The 20,355-nt window shown below is 45.4% G+C and overlaps 1 protein-coding gene across 1 annotated transcript in view; it reads left to right on the top strand.

Moving 5' to 3' along the window:
* The window catches only part of PARD6G (par-6 family cell polarity regulator gamma), a 106,064-nt gene that overhangs the window by 59,585 nt on the left and 26,124 nt on the right, over window positions 1–20,355 (top strand). The window lies entirely within an intron of this gene.

Here is a 20,355-nt window from a genome sequence, read left to right as displayed (position 1 = left end):
AAAAGATAGGATGCACAAAAAAAACAAAACTAAAACTATGTCTACACTACAGCTGGGATCAATGCTCTGAGATCGATCCACCGGCGGTCGATTTAGCAGGTCTCGTGAAGACCCTCCAAATCGACAGCAGATCACTCTCCAGTCGACCTCTGTACTCCTATCCCCAATGAGACAGGTAAGGTAAGTCGACAGGAGAGTTTCTCCCGTCGACCCCCCGCAGTGTAGACCCCACGGTAACTCGACCTAAGGTGCGTCGACTCCAGCTACGTTGTACACGTAGCTGGAGTTGCGTAGCGTAGGTCGACTTACCGCGGTAGCGTAGACATAACCTGAGAGTGTAAGAGCAGCATTTCCTCAACCTTACACCAGTGCTTACATCACTGCTGAATTTGTCCCGTGATCTCTTCTACGCTTCTGTTTATACAGGCCTGGTGATATCCAGGTTAGGAAAGGTGTTGGTGTATAGCTTTTAGTCTTCTGCTTTAGTTCTCCATACAAGTCTTCTGACACTGAAATCTCTCTACCCTTTCTAGATCTCTTATTTTGAAACTGTTTTTTTTATAGCTGTATTTCTTATCCACATCTACCAGCTAAAGAGAGAAATGCTTTACAGCTTTAAATAATCCATTTTCTTACCTGCGAAGGGAATTTGATTAAAGTTTTAACTTCTTTATTTCACTTATAAAATGTCCAAATGGTCTAGTTCTGATCTAGTTCAGGTTAAGGGATTGACTAGACCTACAGGTTGAAAATGGCTAAGACTTCTTGAAGGGCCAGATTCTCAGCCATGTGCATTAGTGCAGCTCCATTGACTTCAGTGGAATCACGTTGACTTACACGGGCTCAGAGGAGCAGAAGTGCTGTGTGAGCAAGCTGAGCAGTGGGACTTGCTGCACTGTTTCTGCCATTGGTTTCTCACTCCAGCTTGGCCCCACCCAGAGAGATACTCCCTTTGTGGTAACTGTTATGGTTGGGTTTCTTTTGCTCTGCCAGTGCTGTTAGAGGGTGGCTGCTCCCTGTATGTGTGGTCATACTGCTCTTCTCCTCCCCTTCCCTAAGCGCATCCGTGTCAAAGGTGTCATTAGAACAATGCCTTTGATACTGGTCATCCTGTCAAGATTTGTGGAGTAAAATATTAACAATAACTATTATGTGGGCACGTCTTCTGAAATACTGGAGTTTATCTGAAAAGAAGTCAGGCGGGGTGGGGATTGAAAGCACAAATTCAGGCCTTGCTGCAGAAGTATTGCAGCCAGCTGGAGTCCAGATGAGGCTAATGGCAGGGATCCATGTGAATCCCCATCCCCAAACAAGACGCTGGTCCTGATAGGTGAGTGAAGTGAGATGAGGCCCTGCTGTGCAGCTCCGTTGTCCCGGTCCTCCCTGCAGTCTCACAAGAATGTCAGCATTGAGCGTCTCTGGCAAATAAAAACGATAGGGTGGATAAAAAATTAATGATTTTAAAAAAACCAAAACAATGATGTCCAAAAATCAGATTTTTTATTTAAATCAGATAGTTTTTGATATAATGCTTTTTGAGGGGGAAAAAAATTATAGCTCAAAGATATCTCATCATGGAATAGGGATTATAAATTCTAATTCTATAATATGAGACAATATATTCATGTAATGTTTAAAAAAAGTTTTGTAAATGAGTTCCAATAGTTCATGGATTAGGGAACCCAATCTTCTGGAGTTTCAGGGGCTTCTGTATAGATTATTTAGGTTAATCTTTCTATCTACCCCATAGGACTCAGTGCTCAGTCTAGAAGATACCGTCAAAGATGCTTAGTTTTGCAGTTCTCAAACTGTGGATTTGTGTCTCCAGAGGTAACATGCTTGTTAACAGCGAAAATGCTTTTAAATAAATAATGTATAGAGGTGAGAAATAACAGACCTCAACCTTATTGTCCCTCTGCAAATTTGTGTACACAGTCAATCCCTTCTCTCTCTCTAAAAGTGCAAAGTTTCAAAAAGTTCAGTGAATAGAAGATGGTTGGGGGCGGAATAGATCTGGACAAGGAGAAGTCTGGAGATAAATGTGAGAAGGGAGGGACAGGCAGAAGAAACAAAAGTGAAATTGTTTGAGCAGCATATTCCAGAAGTCTTGAGATCTTTCTGAGTGTAGCCTTCATTGATTTGAGATCTACCGTACCATTCTCTCACTAGAAGGGAAAACCTATAATGGCAGCAGGCCATAAAATACCCAGTTTGGGTCTCATCTATCTCTGAGTTGTGAAGAATATGTATTAAGGTTATAACAACCAACAAGAATGCACTTTTATGTAGAAATCCATGATTATATTGAGTCTTCCCGACTAGTGATTTTAAATCAAATTGATTTAAATCAAATCTACCCTGAAAAACGAGCAGATGAAGCTCTCTAATTGGAGAGAGCGTGACAGTTGCAAGCATGAACTCTAAGCCTTAGACAGCTGTTGTTTGTTCAGCAAACAGCTCCGTTGGAGGTGGCTGGCTGGTGGTGAGGAGGGAGGTAATGCTGACTGAGCACAACTAAAAACATCTGAAGCAGTGTTTTGGACTTCTCCATTATCTCTTCTAAGGGCTGGTCTACACGACTGCGATAAATCAATTTAAGTTACACAATTTCAGTTACGTGAATAATGTTTCTGAAGTCGATGTAGTTGGATCCACTTACCTCAGTGGCTACGCTGCTCAGTGTCGATGGGAGAGCATCTCTTGTCGACTTTCCTTACACTTCTCAGGCCTGGTGTACGCTGGGGAGGGAATGATCTAAGTTACGCAACTTCAGCTACATGAATAACATAGCTGAAGTCGACGTACTTAGACCTACTTATCGCGGTGTCTTCACTGTGGTGAGTCGAGTGCTGCTGCTCCCCCGTCGACTCTGCCTGCGCCCCTTGCAGCGGTGGAGTACAGGAGTTGATGGGAGAGCGGTCGAGGGGGTCGATTTATCGCGCCTAGGCTAGATGCAATGGATCAATCGCTGCCTGCCGATCTGGCAGGTAGTATAGACAAGAGGTCAGAGGTAGTGTACGCAAATCGATGGGAAAGTGCTCTCCCGTAGATTTAGCGTGTCTTTACTAGACCCGCTAAATCGACACTTGCTGCATCGATTGCAGCAGTTACAATCTACCCATAAGTGTAGACATGCCCAACAACATGCCAGAGAACATCAGGCAAGCAAAGGGGAGCAAAAACAGATATTAAAGGCCCATTTTCCAAGAGCTGATCAACATAAACAAGCATAGTAAATAAAGGCTTTTATTTTGCTCAGCTTGCTTCCGTGAAAGTAGAGGATTGAGATTAAACCCACTATCCTCACCATTTTTGGCTCTCTTGATAACTAACTGGCTGAGAATTCCTGATAATTTCACCTCGCAACTGCCCTTTTGTGAAGAACATCCCATTCAAACACCCAAATAGGCCAAACATGTGTTCCCCGGTTCTTAGTCTATTGTGGTGAGCTTCTGGCTTCCATGTAGGTTGAATCATGGAACTGAGAATCTAAAACACTTTGCTGGATCACCTTCCGGTGTGCCTAGCAGATACAGACAGGTGTCCCGATCGTTCTCACTGGCTGTCGCAGTGAGAAGTCAAAAAGAGAACAGTCTGGTGGCTTATATCCCACCTCTAGGGGTGGTTCTTTAATGTACGGGAGAGTCATCCTGGGGAAGGCTTGTGCTGCGCTGCCTATGCTTGCTTGTCCTGTGGACCAGTTGCAAGCATTTCATTCAAGCACATATCAAGGACACTAAATCGGCTTTAAAAACATGTGTACTTTGGAGTTCGTAGGTTGACTTTCCATTGTCCTAGAAAGACCGGTCTGACTAGCTTACTGCTTGAGCTGGTCCAAAACTTTTTTCCATAGAAGTTTTTGGCTGAGAGAAGACCCCTCACTCAAAAACTTGCTTTTAATCAAAAACCTAATCTTTTGTCACAATAGTTCTGACCAAAACACCCCACCAGTCCTATGTTCCATCCAGTCGGCTGGGCTGGTTTCTGGGGACAAGGGGAGCAGGACTGCTCTGCTATAGCTACTGGAGCCTAGCAGTGCAATAGCCCTGGTGGCCGGTGTGCTCCCCATCTCTGCAAGGGGGAAATGGTCCATTGATCTGGCTAACTGCAGATCCACCAGCCTGGCCCCCAAAGCTTCCTGGACATTGTGTTGCAAGAAGTGCTGGTAGACCAGAGCCCCTGCATACAAGGAATATTCCACAGCAGAAACGTACTAGTTCCACTGGTTCAGGGTCTCTGCACACAAGCAGGTGACGGGCAGTCTCTCTTTGGGAGGTGTGAAATATTTTACAAGCCTCCATTCTGTGTTGGAAATATAACCAGTTGAGATTGTCTGTGCTGCTCATGTGGGGCTGGAGTAGTTCTGCATCAAATAAATAGTAGGATCTGTGTTTGTAGAGAAATATAGCTCCTCTCAGGTACCCCTGAATTGCATGGGTTTGGTGGTTCTAGTTGTGCTAACTGTTGTGTGCAAGCCTCGTGTGAATCTTGGGTTATCGTTAAACTCACCTGTTACATCCATGTGACCAAATAAGAAAGCCTCTTAATTTATAGAGTGACGTGCTTCAGCCTTTGGCTATGAAGATGATGGAGGAGGGGTAAAATAGCTGGTTAGTAACTATTAACAAGGCATGCACTTTATTTTTTTAGATTACATGGCAGGGTTTTGTTTTGTCTTTGAGTGGGTTGTATCTTGTTTCCAAACTTGAACAGACATGTTTTAGGCCAGGTGAGTATCAGTCTACTGAAGTATCTTCCACTGTATCTTTACAGTAAGATATTTTGACTTAATTAGATTTAAACAAGCTTAGGCTAGAAGATGTTTTTGCAAACCTGTATTGATCTTGTAGGATTAAATATGTAACCAAGCATGAAATGAGCATGCTTGCTCTTGCCTATAGAAAATAAGGTAACAAGGACTCGCAGGTTGGTGTAGATAAAGCTGACCTCAATATGCATTACACACTGATGTCCAGTAATTTACTTGGTCCACTGTTCTTCATGGCTGTCAGGAGTTAGGTGTTGTGGCATTTTTTTTTTTCAGATGAGTTGTATGACTTCATTAGACTTTTACAGAAAACTATTCCAATGGTAAAAGGGTGCTGGTTTCCATTGGACACTACTTGTTTTTTTTTTGTCATAACCTGAAAAGAAAGTGCTATCATAGAAAATGGATGCCTTTAGAGGAGTTGACATAAACTTGAGTGAGGTGAGGTGTAAGGGAGACTTAAAGGGACAATGGCTCAGCTGGAAGGGGAGCAAGAAAAAACTCACATAGCTGGCACAGCATAAGTGAGTGGTGCTTGGCCATCACTTCTCCTTTCCTCTCCTCCAAGCCATGTCTTCCTCTCCTTCTCCCACTCTCTCTGCTTTGTACCTTCACATGGGTTACCCCTTACATGGTGATCAGTCTCCCTCTTCTCGTCTACCAAGCCCCTGTTTTTGTCATCCTTCAGTTCCTCTTTCACACAGTTTCTTCCAGGAATCATTCCCATTATGGTATGCCTTTCGCTCATGTAAACTAGGGTACTACACAAATGACCAAAAACTAGAAATACTCAAGAGAGGGAGTGTAAAGTGGTTGAGACAGGAGGAGCATAGGGAATGGACAATAAGTGGTTATGGAGTAAGAATGAAGAGTCCACAAATTATTTTGAGGTCTGTAAAGGTGGAAGCAGTATGGTCTCATTTCCTGGTGCATGGATGTAGTCAGGCTGTGGCGTTGTGGATCCACTAGAAAAGGATATTCTACAGTCCTCTGTTACATCAAAAAAATCTGTCTGCTTTTTGCCTTGCTGTATGAGTAGTAAATTACCACCTGAATGTTTCCTGTCCAACAATGGAGGGATATTCATCTCTCTAGGGATTGTCTAGATGTTGTGCTTTCCCTAAGAAGGGAAATAACTTCCCAGTGGTGATTGCAAGCTGCACTTGCCAAGGCTTAATTCAAACTCTGACATCAGAAACTTAAAAATCCTTTTCCTTGCAGAACTGGAAGAGGTAGTTAGCTCCAAACCTCCTTTGAGAGTGAAACTTTTTATTTTGAGAGGGGATGGGAACCCCATTTTTTTTAAGACTTCCTAGGCTGCGACAGCAGGGAGCATCACAGATATGAGGTACTCTTCCTCAAGACGCAGGTTTGAGTGTAGGGGTAGTGCAGGCTTTTTTCACATCTTCAAGCTATTGTTCATGGCCTGGTGGTGAGGTTTTAAGAAACGACTTGGCACCCTAACCTCAGAGCGAGTGAGCCTGTTGTTCTGTACCTAGGTAGCTGGTGACTTTTGTGAGCATGGGATTATAGTTTGTGGGAAGATCATTATGAAGCCTGCTCAGGCCAGTTATCATATAAAGTCACTTCATGGAAGACATTGGCCTGAGCCAATGGAGCTCTGCTCCAAACACCCCTGAATTAGTAGAATTTCAGATGAGATCTGAAATCCGTGGCTTGGGGACAGTCTAATGGAACTCCAAGGACTCCCTTGGTATGTGCTGTGGGTGGAGTTAGTAGGGAGTCAATTGCAGGAGATGATAAAAACCAGGTTCTGACATTTGGAACTCTAACACAAGCAAAAAGCGGGATTAGCTTTTTCTTAGTGAAAAGTAGATAAATCTCTAAAATACTGGTAGTAAATTGCTCAGCAACTTGGCAGCAGATCTGACTTTGACATTAAAACTCTGCAAGTCTGCAAACCAGAACCTCAGCTGGTGTAAATCAGTATAGTTCAATTGACTTCAGTGGGGCTCTGGTGACCTTTCACTAGCTGAGAATGTGGCCCTGTAACTGCAGTCAGACCAGAGAGATGATATGTGTCCAGAAGCGAAAGCTAGATCCACAAGTGTCTTGCTGGGCACCACAAACCGTAAAGAAAGTACTAACATATGTTACTGTGACGAGTCCATTTTTTTCACAAATGGATAACATTTCAACTTCCCAGCAACCAAACACCATGTAAGAGCGGTTGGCTGGTGAGAACACTGATTTAAAGATGAAAGCTAAGGTTTTCAGTCTTCTAGGAAATGGGATTTTCAGTGCCAGCAAGGTTGGGGTGGAGAGAAGGATGTGTCTGCCTCCCTGCACTGTGGAGGAAGAGGTGGGCGGTGGAGAATGGCTGTCTGAAACTAGAGGAGCTGAACTGTGGAGTGGCTGGAGGATGTTAGCAGATTCTATATCAAGAAAGGGAATTTTCTCTCTAGCTTATGCTTGTAATTGAGTATCAAGGCATGTGATCCAACCAGTCCTCCTTTGTGCTGTTACGGCTTCTTAACCCTGGATGCTGAGTACTAGGGTCCAATACTAGATGCGCTTTGTAAAAAGATTGTAAAGGGGAAAGTGGCAGAGGCTAAAGCCAAAGTAATAGCAAAGCTAAGAAAAGGCCAAGACTAAGTCCCTCTTGATCAGTACATAGAACTGGGCAACCAGCACAAAAAGATCCTTTGAGCCAAAGTCTGCACGATTGGAGATGATCATTCACGGGCCCCTGTTCGTGTTGTGCAGGTTCACGCTGTCTGGAGGAATAATGGTTGTTTTTTTGGGTGCTGTGATGCTTTGACTTCAGCTCTTTCTCGGGGTATGTCTACACTGGAAATGCTACAGTGGCACAGACTCAGCACTGCAGCTGTCACTGTAGTGTAGACATTTACTGCAGTGAAGGAAGGGGTTCTTCCAAAGAATTCTTGTGTGTTTGGGCTTTTGACACTGCTATGTAGTGGAGCCCAATCTGAGGATCATTCAAGCTTTCCTGACCTACTTTTTTTAACCATTCAAATCCGAGGGGAAAGTTCTTTGAGTTTGAAAAACAGCCACTATCTTAGTGGGGTCAACCAACGTTGTGCTCCCTCTACTGGATCTGCAGTAGCAGTTACTGTGTGAACAAGACAAAAGTTATCTTGCCTCCGCTCTGCTGGCATCAATCAATGATATTGGTGCAGAAACACAAAGATGTTTTGTCTAGAGAAGCTCTTAAACAAAAGAGCCATTTGTTTACTTGAGCTCCCCTCAAAACTACAGGAGAAAATCCCTGTTAGCCAAATGAAAACAGACCATGTAAAAGAGGAGTGAGAGGCACTTTTTTCCCAAGCTTTTGGGAGGTATGAAAAACAACAAAATGACTTTCAGATGAATAAATCAGGAATTTTTTAGACATGCCTGTTAACAGACTAAACTAGCATCACAGGCTAGTTCTGTGTGTAAACTTGTGAAATGTATTCAGAAACTTGGCCAAATGAAAGTATAGATCTCTTAAAAATTTTAGGTCTTTTTCCTCCCTCCGAAACAAACTGATAACTACTTTGTGAAACAATAGAGGAATAGGATTGAGTGGACAGAAGCCTGCAGCACAAAATATCCTGCCTTTTTTCAGTATGTTGCACTGATCCATCCAGTGACAGACTTCTGGAACCTCTCTGTTGTCCTTTCTATCTGCAGAGGATATGGTTTAAAATGATATGGGATCTTCGTCATAATTACAAGGCAAGCTGCTCTGCTGTGTGCTCTCTGGATCTCTCCAAATGCACCTCCCTAGAGGACAAGCCCTAAGCTTGAAATCCTTCAATTCTTCCACTTGTAAACTAGTCCCTGGGTTACGGACCCCTTTTGTACTAACTGTGATCACTTCAACGAGCCCACTTCAGGTTCAGTACTTCTAGTCTTGTCCCTCAGGGAGCTGTGACCAGTGGTACAGACTGTAAGCATGCAGCCCTTCCTAAACAAGATATTGTTTATTAGCAGTAGGACCACTGTATGATGTAAGAGAACAAAGATTTAAGAAAAACACAAGAGTTTATATGTAGGCATATCTACCTAGAGCTTACCATCCCCCTGATGTTAGCCAGGTAGCTCAGCTTCTTCAAAATGTCTGTTTTAGCCTGTTCCCCTGACAACTGTACCCCCTCCCTTCCTTCCTCACCTGACAGGAGCTTTTTAGTAGTTCAGGGTCTTTTGGATTTTAGGACCCCAACCCTGGCAGAATAAGGGCTGCTCTATACCAGGAAATTATATCAGCATGTGAAAAACCCACAACCCTGAGAGACATAGCTATTCCGACCTAACCCATGAAGTAGACAACGCTGGGTTGATGGAAGAATTTTTTCAGCAGCCTAACTACCACCTCTCAGGGAGGTGGATTAACTACACCGGCAGGAGAACCCCTCCCGTCGGCATAGGTAGTGTCTACACTGAAGCACTGCAACTGTGCTGTTGTAGTGGTTAAGTGAAGATATATCCTAAGAATAGCACTGTCTCCATGGGGCCTTAGGTCTGCTTAACTATGCTACTTAAGGGATGTGGATTTTTCACACCCCTGACTGACATAATTAAACTGACCTAATTTTCTAGTGTAGACCAGGCCTAAGTCTTTAAACTTTGGAGCCATGGCAGGTGGGCCTTTCCCAATAATAGCCTAGCAATCGTTTTCTGTACGACCCATGAAGGTATCTTACTGTTAATCACAGTTTTGTTTCCTGTTTTTCTTAACAGCCCCTTTGGCTTAGCTCCGTGTAGTTAGCCAGTAACATCCCTTACAGCAGTCAGGCAAGCATATATAGAAATCATACACTAATGCAGAGCAGCCCTACATCCTCCTCCCACTGAACTCCAGTCAGGACTGCAGGTTAAGGAAGTCTTTATTATGAAAGGACTGCAGGATCAGACCTTTGGAATTCTTTGTTATTGGGTTAAGACAAGCACACAAAATATTTTACCATGTTGTTACCTTTTGGGATTTGTATTCTGGAGTGACAGTAGCTTCTTATACCATTTACAACCTTAGCTACAAAACATAAGGCTGAACCTAACTTGCTAACTTTCCATTATCAGCCAGACTTTCAAACTGCTTCCACCCCCAGATTTTCCTGAAAGAAACAGATCTTTCTTAAACTTGTGCATGCTGCTTCTTACCCCATAACGTTTTTCTAGGAAGATTGGTGAAAATTGGACAAGGAGTTTTAAAGTTATGGTATTGTGAAATGTACCTGGCTTCACTGGAGAGCTTTTCTAATTTGGGGGAGAAGGGCCGGGGGGGTCTCGTATGTCCAAAATGGCTTGGCCTGGAAATGCTACACCCTCTTATTCTTGCTGGCTGTGCTGAGGAGAAAGGGCTTGCAGTATTGGTTGAGGGTATTCGTGGGGAAATTACATACTAAAAGTAGTTTGTGCTATCCCATGCTAAGGTAGCCAGGGAAAGGGTTTGCTACAATCTCATCGAAGCAGAGCTGTCAAAGGAGTCGGAGAAATGCTTGAGGGACCAGCCCTGTAAATGGTACGTTGCTCGGCACCACCGCCTCACTGATCCACTGGATCTTTGTCCATCGTAGCTTTTCATTAGACGACAAAGAAGGATCCACTGCTGGAGCCACAGTCGCCAGCATTGGCTGATAAGGCCAGGCTCAGGCTAGTGCCTTGAGGGAAGTAACTACCCTGGGACTGCTACTTCACCTGCTCTGCTCTCCATCCCAGTTTACACCTGACTCAGCAGGTGTGGGCAGGAAGGGCTTGCCGTAAAACCATCATCCTCACCAGGAAGAGATGTAGGAGGAGCCAGGTCTCCCTTTAGACTGCTTCTTGGCTTCATTGCTTGTCATGCTGGGATCAGGCAGGGGCTTGCCAGGGCATGGGTTGCTGCTGTGCCACAGGAGGCCAGAGAAGCCAGCTGAAAAGCTTGGCACAAATTCAGCCACAAATTAGAGCTCGGTTGCAACAGAAATCTATCAATTTTTTTTTTTAGGGTGTTTTAGTTCTTGGAGTGCCCGCGCCCTACGGGTGTTCGCTTTAGGTGCACATGTGCTCCAGGCACCCAGGACCGGAAATTCTTCAATAGCAGTGTCTGTTGGTCCATGCCGGGCTGCGCGCTATGCCGCCTTGTGTAGCAATCCAAGGGCATAAATGGTCGTGTGGACCGACCGCCTCTTCAGTTCCTCTTCTACCACTCAGGCTCTGGGACAGGATTTTCCTGTTCTTCTGTGTCCGTATTCTCATATTTCACGTAATGTTTACCTGTAAATAATTGTCAATAGTTATTTCATTCTTACTTTTAGATCGTTAATTAACTTAAGTCCTGTTTGTGGAATTCGGGGGATTTTCTGGCACCTTATGCCCAAGATTCCAGGTTTCAAACCATGCCTCATCTGACTCCTGGTCTTCCAGGTGGGTGACCCTCATGACACCTGCCTCTGCTGGTTAGCGGTGTCACAGATTTCATTTAAGTGTGGGATTTGCTGTTTGTTTCCCCCCTCACACCAGGGAGGCTTGAAAGTTCCGACTCCGCCAACACCTTATGGAGCTAGCCATGAGACTGAGATCAGATGAAGGCCCTCCCATTCCTCAACTCATTGGCCTTAACCACTGAATAGTGCTACTCCAGTAAATGGAATACACAATGAGAGTAAGGAGAGGTACAAGAGGGCACGGAAGTCTGCTCATAAATCCTTGAAGTGAGCGGCTTTGCCTCTTCCCTCAGATTCAGATGAGACTCCACAGTCTGGACAGGGTTCACATGAAGCTCATGAGGAGATCAAGCAAGCACTGATGGTACCGGGAGTTTCTGTTGCTCTGAAACAGTCCTGAGTGGCACAAAGACAGTAACATGCACACGTCCTCCATGCCGGCAGTATTACACCACACGCTTAAGCGTCCACTGTCGATTCTGACACAGACTCCAGCCAGCTCTCCCCCAGAGAGTATGCCTGGCTCTTGGTTGGTGCCACCAAGAAATATGCACACCTACACAGACTATATAGAGTTTAGTGGAGCAGCTCTGGGCCCAACCCTGGCCAGAGCATACTTACCACTGGACAGGTTTCTAGCCTTCGGGGACCTCTGCCCAAATCCACCTCAGACACAGTTCATTTCTGCCTGATGCTGGTGGGACACATGGAATCCTTAGAGAAGAAAATCTCCTTCCCACTTCAAATTTGAGCATCTCTCACATGGTGGGAAAAGATGCATGTGTATGTGAAGGCATCCCATACCCACCCCCCAGAAACCCACTCACTACCCATGCATCTCTCTTAGGTTGGAGAGCACCCCTGGATGAACACATAGCATAAGGCTCATGGATGCCGCATGGATCCCCATATCAGTCTGCTAGTCTCTTACAGGCTGTCCAAGGCATGCAAACACTTCTACCCATCATTTGATCCACTCGTGTCCAGATCAGACACCCCGACCTCTGTTGGTTCTGTAAATAAGCAGAGGGGAGCAAGGTCTACACCACTATGCAGGGAATGATATGACTATGGAACTAGTGCATCCCCTACAATATTTCCCGCTCTGCAGTACATCTTCACTGGGTCATAAATTCCCTGGCAGACAGGCGTAGCAGGCATTCAAGAGGACCATGATGGAAGCTCCACTCTTCGGTGGTCCAACCAATTTTATGACGATGGAGGTACCTGTTCTGCAATCTCTTTGCCATGCAAAAACCCCAAGAAATGCCGAGCTTTTTGCTCTTGTAATGGCCAGGGCCCAGACTCCAGAGGGGATGCTTTCCTACTCCCATGATCAGAACTGTTAATGTACGCCTTCCTTCCTATTTCCCTTGGACCTCACGTTCTCCATGAAATACAGAGCAACAGCAATTCTAAGAGCACCCAGGTGACCGTGTCAGTTCTGGTTGTACCTCTGGTGACAGCTGTCCTAATTGGTGGAGAAGTAAGTGGGAGTCGCTGTGTGAAAGTTGGCAACTCCAGACTTCCCCACTCCAAACTAGTTTCGACTGATGGGTAGAAGCCCACCATGGGGGTTGCAGTGATGCAAGTATGCAGAGCCATTAATCGCCTCCTGCTACGAAGAACTGTGACTGGGAAATGTGCAGGTCATAGCGGATGGCTTTGCAGCCATGGGATTCCCTAACTGCGGTGGGGCCATAGAATGGATATCGCCTTTTGGCCCCAGACCACCTTGTGACAGGGTGGACAGAGGACATCCACAGACAGGGCTGTTTTCCGATGGTATTGCAAGTACTGATGGAACGCTGGGGTTGTTTCACCAGCATAAATGCTAGGTGGTCAAGAAAGATGCACGCATCTTCAGCAACGCTGATCTGTACAAAAAGCTCTAAGCAGGGACTTTCTTTCCAGACCAGAAGATTCCAACTGGGGGATATGGAAATGCCAATAGTGATCTTTGGAGACACAGCCTACCACTTGCTCCAATGGGTCATGAAGCCTTACACCGGCAACCTTGACTGTAGCAAGGAGTGCTTCAACTTGTTCAGCACGTGCAGAATAACTGTTGAATGTGCCTTTTGCTACCTAAAGGGTCATGGGTGCTGCCTTTTTGGCAGGTTAGATCTCAGTGAGGAAAATATTTCCATGGTCAAAGAAGCCTGCAGTGCTCTGCATAACATTTGTGAAACTAAGGGGGAGATGTTTCCTCAAGGGTTGGAGTGTTGAGGTGGATCGGGTGGCTGCTGCTTTTGAGCAGCCAGATACCAGGGCTGTTAAAGGGGCTCAATGGGGAGCTATTTGAATCAGGGAGACTTTAAAGGAGCATTTTGACAATGAGCCACAGTAATGTGGGTTTCTGTAAGGCATTGAGCCAGGCATTGTTTTCTTGCATTGTAGTATGAACCTTGCAATGATTGCTGTGTGTGTGAGTGCTAACTTTACAACACAAATGCACCGATTACCATTGTCTGTGAATTTCACCAACAACCACCGTATGAAGGAGACAAAGATTCAGTCTCTTTCCATAAGTACATTTTTATTAAATGCAGATGCAAACATTTCTATTGTGAAGGAACATAAAAATGAAGAGCACATTTGCCAATGAGGTTCTCAGAGCTGGGTGTATGTCCAGCTGCCATTATGAAACACGTCCCTCTGGGTGGAGTGCATGGGGTACTGCGACGGCCTGGAAACATGTGAGAAATGTGGACGGGGGAGTGTGGGGAGGGCATGGAAGGCAGTTCTACATGGGCTGCAGGGGGAGACGAGCATGGATGTGTTCTGCTTGAAGTTCAGTTGGGGATTTCAGCATGTCTGTTTGATCCTGTCTCACTGACTCCTGCCTGTTTCTTATCCTGGCTATCCATTCGCAGTTTCGCATTGATAGAGAAACTCTCTCCATGCTCTCTGCTTGCAATCTGAAGCACAAGAGGATTGCAGCACGTCCCGGAACATGTCTTCCTTACTCCTCTTGTTTTGTCTCCTCGTCAGCTGCTGTGCGGGAGGAGACCTTCAAGAACACATCTACAGATGCTAAAGAAACAATAGAGGCACTGTTGTGAGTGCACTCGTAACCTTGAGCCAAACAAGTTAGAAATATCCCTTTCTCACTTCCCATTGGCAAGCATGCAACATGGCAAGAGCCTCTGCCATGGTGAGTTTGGCCCTGGGGGGAATAGGGCAAGATGGGATGAGGGGTGGGGGGTTTTCAGAGGGGTATCACTAAGTGCCTAGGGCCACTATTCTGAATATTGGCACCATTTTCCACAGGTGGGGTGATAAGCAGCTTATGCCTCACTCCTGAGGGTAACTGAGGATGCAAGGGTGCAGCTCCTGCATGCGTGCTGCTGCAGACCTGGTCCATATGCTGCTTGCCTATGTGCTGCTATAATCCGTGAGGAGATAATTGCCGATTGGCACGGCAAAGTTTTCTACTGTGGGGAAGAAACAAAGCAGCCCTCCCAAGAAACCTGCAGCAGAGGATAGTAGAGTGCCTCCGTGAAAGTTTCCTAGAGATCTCTGTGGATGATTCCCGGGACATCCCGATGTGCGTAAACAAACTTTTCTGCAGGGCCCCCTCTGCCTAGCTGCACAGGGGAATGAGAAGCAGATACAAACTCGGCCTGTGTTGGTTATTTCAATCCTTCTTCTACCCTGATTTAAAAAAAGAAGAGCACTACCTCATGTCTCTTTGCAGTATCAAAACACAATGAATGCTTACCGGAGCTTTCCTCTCCTGCATCAAGCGCACCAGAGCCGGAGTGCTGGGACTAGCTCAACCCCTCCAGAATTAAAGAGGTCCTGGTGTGCCACCATGGCACCAGATGCCCGTTTGTCCCCCATGCTCCTCCAACTCTACTTCCTTGTCCACCACATCGTCCTTCGGGTTCACATCACTAGTCGCTGTCTCCAGCCTTCCCTTCTCCTGAAGTATCCATGGGGCTCTTGGTGGCAGAGGTGGGGTTGCTGCCAAGGATGGCATGCAGCTCCTTGTAGAAGTGGCATGCCTTTGGCTACGCAACAGAATGACTATTGGCCTCCCTTGCCTTCTGTTTCGCCTGCCTTGGCTCCTTGATTTTTGCTCATGGCATGGAGGGCAAGGTGTACAATAGGGACATGCAGCAGTGCTGTGCAATCTGCCCATAGGTATCAAAATTCCTGCGGCTGCAGTGGAGCTGTGACCTCTCCCCACAGTCCCAGCAGATCCGCCGTCTCCAGTGTACTCCAGGCAGGAGCGCATTTGTGGCAGGGAGACGGCAGTGTCAGCTGGGCAGTTTCTATGTGAGCTCCCCACACGGAGCAAATGGGAAGAAGAATTTCAAAAATTCCTGGGGCTTTAAAGGGGGAAGGGTGCATGCCTGTGTACCTGGCTGCAGGGCAGCGAAGTTCAGACTGGTGACCAGAGCAGTAATGATGGGCATTGTGGGACACCACCTGGAGGCTACTTTGGGTGACATAAGCAATTTGGTGTCTATGCCGATACTGCGTCTCTCTAACTTCGTCACAAAAAGCTTGATGCCTCTCGACAATGTGGTTTTATTATACTGGGCAGAGCAGGAGAGTTAAATCGGCAGGAGGAGCATTGCATTGTGTTCACCTCCACAGTTATGTCAACCTAAGCTGTCTTATGTAGACTTAACTTTGTAGTGTAGACAAGCCCTTAGTTCCACAGGGAGGGTTGGGTTTTTTTTTTTTTACATATGTTTATAACATAGTCCCCCATTTGCTATGGCTTTTCTTGGCCACTCTCTTCCACCTTGTGTTGTGGTTTGCAACTCAAAGTTTGAGAGTGAGACTGCCCTGCACTCTACCACAGCAGTGGTTCCTGTTCTGCAGGCCTGGGCCCCACTCCAGCCCGCTGGGTCTTGCCACTCACAGATTTGATGTGGCAAGCTCCTCCGAATGAATGGGGGGATGCACTAGTGGTCTGACTACGCCAAGAAGATGAGGTGGAGAGGAGGGTGGAAAAGGTCACAGCCCCACATAGCATCCCATCTCCATTTTGGAGTGTTAATACCAAGGCTTAAAGGGGTGAGAGGTCCTGTGGGGAAGTCCCTGAGGGAGACAGGGGACTGGAACAACTGAAGAAGTGGGGAGGGAGATGGTACAGCCAGGAGTTGGGGCCATTTGTGCTTATCTATAGGGTAGATGGATTTGGGGTGCTGCAGCAGTGGAAAGGGGTGAAGAGGCAGGTTGGGGGAAGGGAAGTGATTTGGGGGTGGTGGGGAGTAGGGGAGGTTTTAAGAGGTGGGTTAATTGAGGAATTGGGCTTGCGGGGCGGGGGGGTAGGGATGTGGGGTTTTGGGGAGTGGAAGGAGGGTTTGGGGGTTGGTAGGGTCATGTTTTGTAGGATGTTTTTGGTGGGATATGACACGAAGTGGATTTATTTGGGAAGATGGAGGTTGGTGTTAACAAGACAAAAACACGCTGATCTTCCAGTACCAATTTAGGTGACTCATGTTTCTTCCTGCCTTAAATATGCCTGAATATTAGGTAATATTTTCTACCTATCCTATTCCTCTTACATTAATGGTCGTTAGCACATACTTTAATTATTCTTAACCAATTTTAGGCCAGTCTTTAACATATTTATCGGTCTAGGCGTTTGATGTGTCAATCACTGTGGTATCCAGGTGCTACTTTTAGTTGGGAGGGGACTTCCAATTGAATTTCTGAGCTTAATAGTAAACAGGAATGATTTCCTCCCCCACCCTGTCAACCCCACCCAACTAACAGCATGGTTTCCTCAGAGATAAATTATCTAGAGGAGAGAGCAGGTCTCTGAGCAGCTCTGTATAAATCCTAGAGGCAGAATCTGTTAACCATTTCTTGTATTGCTGGGACAGCTGTGATGGTGGTGCATGAATAAACAGTAAATGGAAGCATTCTGCTTCCAGGCTCCATTAGACACATGGAAAGAAAAAATACATGTCCACGAAGAAACAGTTGATACAATATAGATTTATTTTAGTAACTCAGAGGCCTCACAGATAATTATAAGGGAAAAGGTCCTACTGCAGTCTTATATTAGTGCAAATTAATGGAGAAAGAGAAATAAGAAATGTTCCTTTCTTTACTCCTGTAGCACAGCCAGTCCTGGTAAAGGTAAACGGATTTGAACTCCGTTCCTCTGTCTCGCATTGTTACCCTGCCACTAAACTCCTGGCCTGGATGCAGATCTTCAAACTGGAAGCTATTTTTAGTGGTCTGCTGCTGAGCTGTGTTGCTGAAAAGTGCCATTTGACACTGGTGGTATTGGAGCCTACTGTGAGGAAGTGTAGTTCACATCTTCACCCTGGCTTGAGGCTGGTTTAATAATCCCAAGAACAACATCTGTAAACATTTGATGTAAAGAAAGTTCTTAAGTCTTACCATCTTGTACTGCTTTCGTAAATGTCACTTTTTAGCAAGATGGCCACCGCTAATGGTAGACATTTAAATTCAAATTCATTTTATTCCCACTGTAGTGGGAACAGCTTCTTGCACGGTGAATTTTTCTTTATCAAATAAAGTAGGATAGGTGTGGGTTTTTGTTTTGTTTTTTGGGGTTGGTTTTTTTGGGCATCTGGGCAAATAGTTGCATGTGTTTTGGGATAACTGTGCCTACAAAGAGCTAGATAGCTATGCAACTGAGTATTTGTAAAATCAATTAGCACAGTTGCAGTAATTGCAAACACCAATTATGAGCGCATTTTCTACATGCAGTTGTATGCACAGACCCCTCAAAACCTGGCATTTTTAAACTAATTTCAGGCAACTAGTTAACTCTGACCAGAAAGGATTATGAAGTGTAAACACAGGTTCTGTAAAAAGAAAAGGAGTACTGTAATAATTCCTTTGCATTGAGAATGACAGGGAGGATTTTTTGGCTCCCTGGAGAATCAAGCGTGTTTATTAAGTGACTTGTATAGTGGGTGGGAAAGCTTAGTGTTGATCTTTGATCTATAAAGAGAGTCTGAGAGATAATTTGATCTATATATTGTGCTTGGATTGCTGCACTAGAAATGTATGTCTCATCTACCTTGGATGACTTTATGGGCCACTGGTAGAATTCAGACATCAGGCTATTAAGGAATCAAAACCTAACTGAGACAGAAAGTGATTTTTAGTAAGACTGTTTAATCCCCTAATTTGTTTCTAACACCTACTTAATTCAGTTCTGTGACTGCTTGGGGAGAAAACGGAGAAGTCTTTGTTAAGATTCATAAACTCTTCCACTTTAGTGGAGGGCTGAGAGAACTCCCAGTCCACATCAGAGACTCCCAACAAATTCTCCAATACAGGTAGGGAAGGCCAGCCCAGATATTCCTGAGGTAAAAACAAACGGGATATGAGAGAGGAGAACTTTTTTAGAATGGGGAAGAAGAGGAAGAACATTGGGTCTCTTTTATACATCAAAGAAGTAAAAAGGGTACAAAATCCCTCTTGTCTTTGCATGTCACCTTTAGGAAATCTGTTACGGGAGTCTGCAATTGTCATAGACCGTTTTTCTTGGTTAGACTGCCCAGAATTTACATTTATATTACACTTTTATAATGAAGGATTCCGAAGAACTTCACAAACTGTACAAAAAATATTAAAATCCTCTCAGAATAACAGATCCATCATAAATTAGCAGAGTGAAACTCAACCGAAGGACCACATCTAATTAACAAGGCTTCTCTTAAATAACTGCTTTATAGTATTCTCACGGCTTCCAATATAACAGGAGTGACCAAATTTACCAACCCTCCGAGCCGCATACAATAATCTTCAGGAGTTCGAGAGCTGAAAGACATACACAACCTGCCCTGCGGGGTGGTACCTGATGGGGTGCGGGGCTTCTGCCCTGATGCCGCCCCCCACCCCCGCAGGGCAGAAGCCCCTAATCCCACCACCCTGCCGCAGAGCAGAAGCCCTGAGCTCCCCTGCTGCCCAGCTGGAGAACCGCACTTTAACTGTAAAAGCCACAGTTTGTCCACACCTGTAAATATAATTTGGACCTTCAGACTAACCCCACTATGCAACTGTTTTGATTTTTGTGCTGGTCCCTTTAACTCTTGATTCACTGTATATTACACAACTCTGTTAGAGCTCCTTTAAATGGGAAACATGTTTTAAGCTCAACTATTTCATAATTTTCTTCTAAGTGAAGTTTCTTCTAGCAGTTAAAATCTCCTTATGTGTTTTGTACTTTTATAGCACCTTTCATTAGAGGATCTCAAAGCTCTTCATAAAGATAAGAAGCTTTGCAGATGGAAAAGTGAGGTACAGAGGACGAGACTTGCTCAAGGGTAAATAGTAAGCCTAACTCCACTGAGAATAGAACCCAAATTTCCTGATTCATAGTTCCCAGCTTTAGCTATTCTTGTACAATATGAACTGCCACCAGTTTACCCCTCTTTTGCATAGATTCTAAGGCCAGAAAGGACCACTGGGATCATCTAGTCCAGGGATTCTCAAACTTCATTGCACCGCGACCCCCTTCTGACAAAAAAATTACTTCACAATGCCAGGAGGGGGGACCGAAGCGTGCCCGAGCCCCACTGCCCTGGATGTGGGGCCAAAGCCCAAGCCCCACTGCTCTGGGCAGGGGCGCTAAAGCTGAAGCTCAAGGGCTTCAGCCGCAGGCAGGGGGCCTGCAACCTGAGCCCTGCCACCCAGGGCTGAAGCCCTCTGGCTTTGGCTTCAGCCCTGGGCAGTGGGGCTCTGGCTTCAGCCGCAGGCTACAGCAAGCCTAAGTCAGCCCTGGTGACCCCATTCAAAGGGGGTTGTGACCCACTTTGGGGTCCCGACCCACAGTTCGAGAACCGCTGATCTCCTGTATAACAGATCACAGAATCTGCCCAAAATAGTTGTACAGCATATCTGTTAATTATTCAGTGTCCCGTTTACTATGATGTTCCCAGTAGCCCAGTTTGATTTGCATTATATTCAGTAGATAAGAGTAACTGTTGCCAGAAAATGTCTCGTTTTACTTAGTTTGCCCTCGCATGAAGAGCTTTTGACAATACTCATTCCAAATCTGAATCCTGCCTTCACCATCCGATATTGCTTAGCACACGAACAAGACTCCACCATCCCTCTCTGTAGGGGGCCACTTTGGGCATGTCCTGTGTCAAGACCCATAAATTTTCCCTTTTGGAATAGCGTGCAATGGAGAGATTCTTTTGGTCAGCCCCTTTTGTGTGTTCCTCTAGCTGCCCAGTAACA

Source organism: Lepidochelys kempii, chromosome 2, assembly GCF_965140285.1.
Source record: "Lepidochelys kempii isolate rLepKem1 chromosome 2, rLepKem1.hap1, whole genome shotgun sequence".
Lineage (NCBI taxonomy): Eukaryota > Metazoa > Chordata > Testudines > Cheloniidae > Lepidochelys > Lepidochelys kempii.
This window is presented reverse-complemented; position numbering and strand designations above follow the sequence as displayed.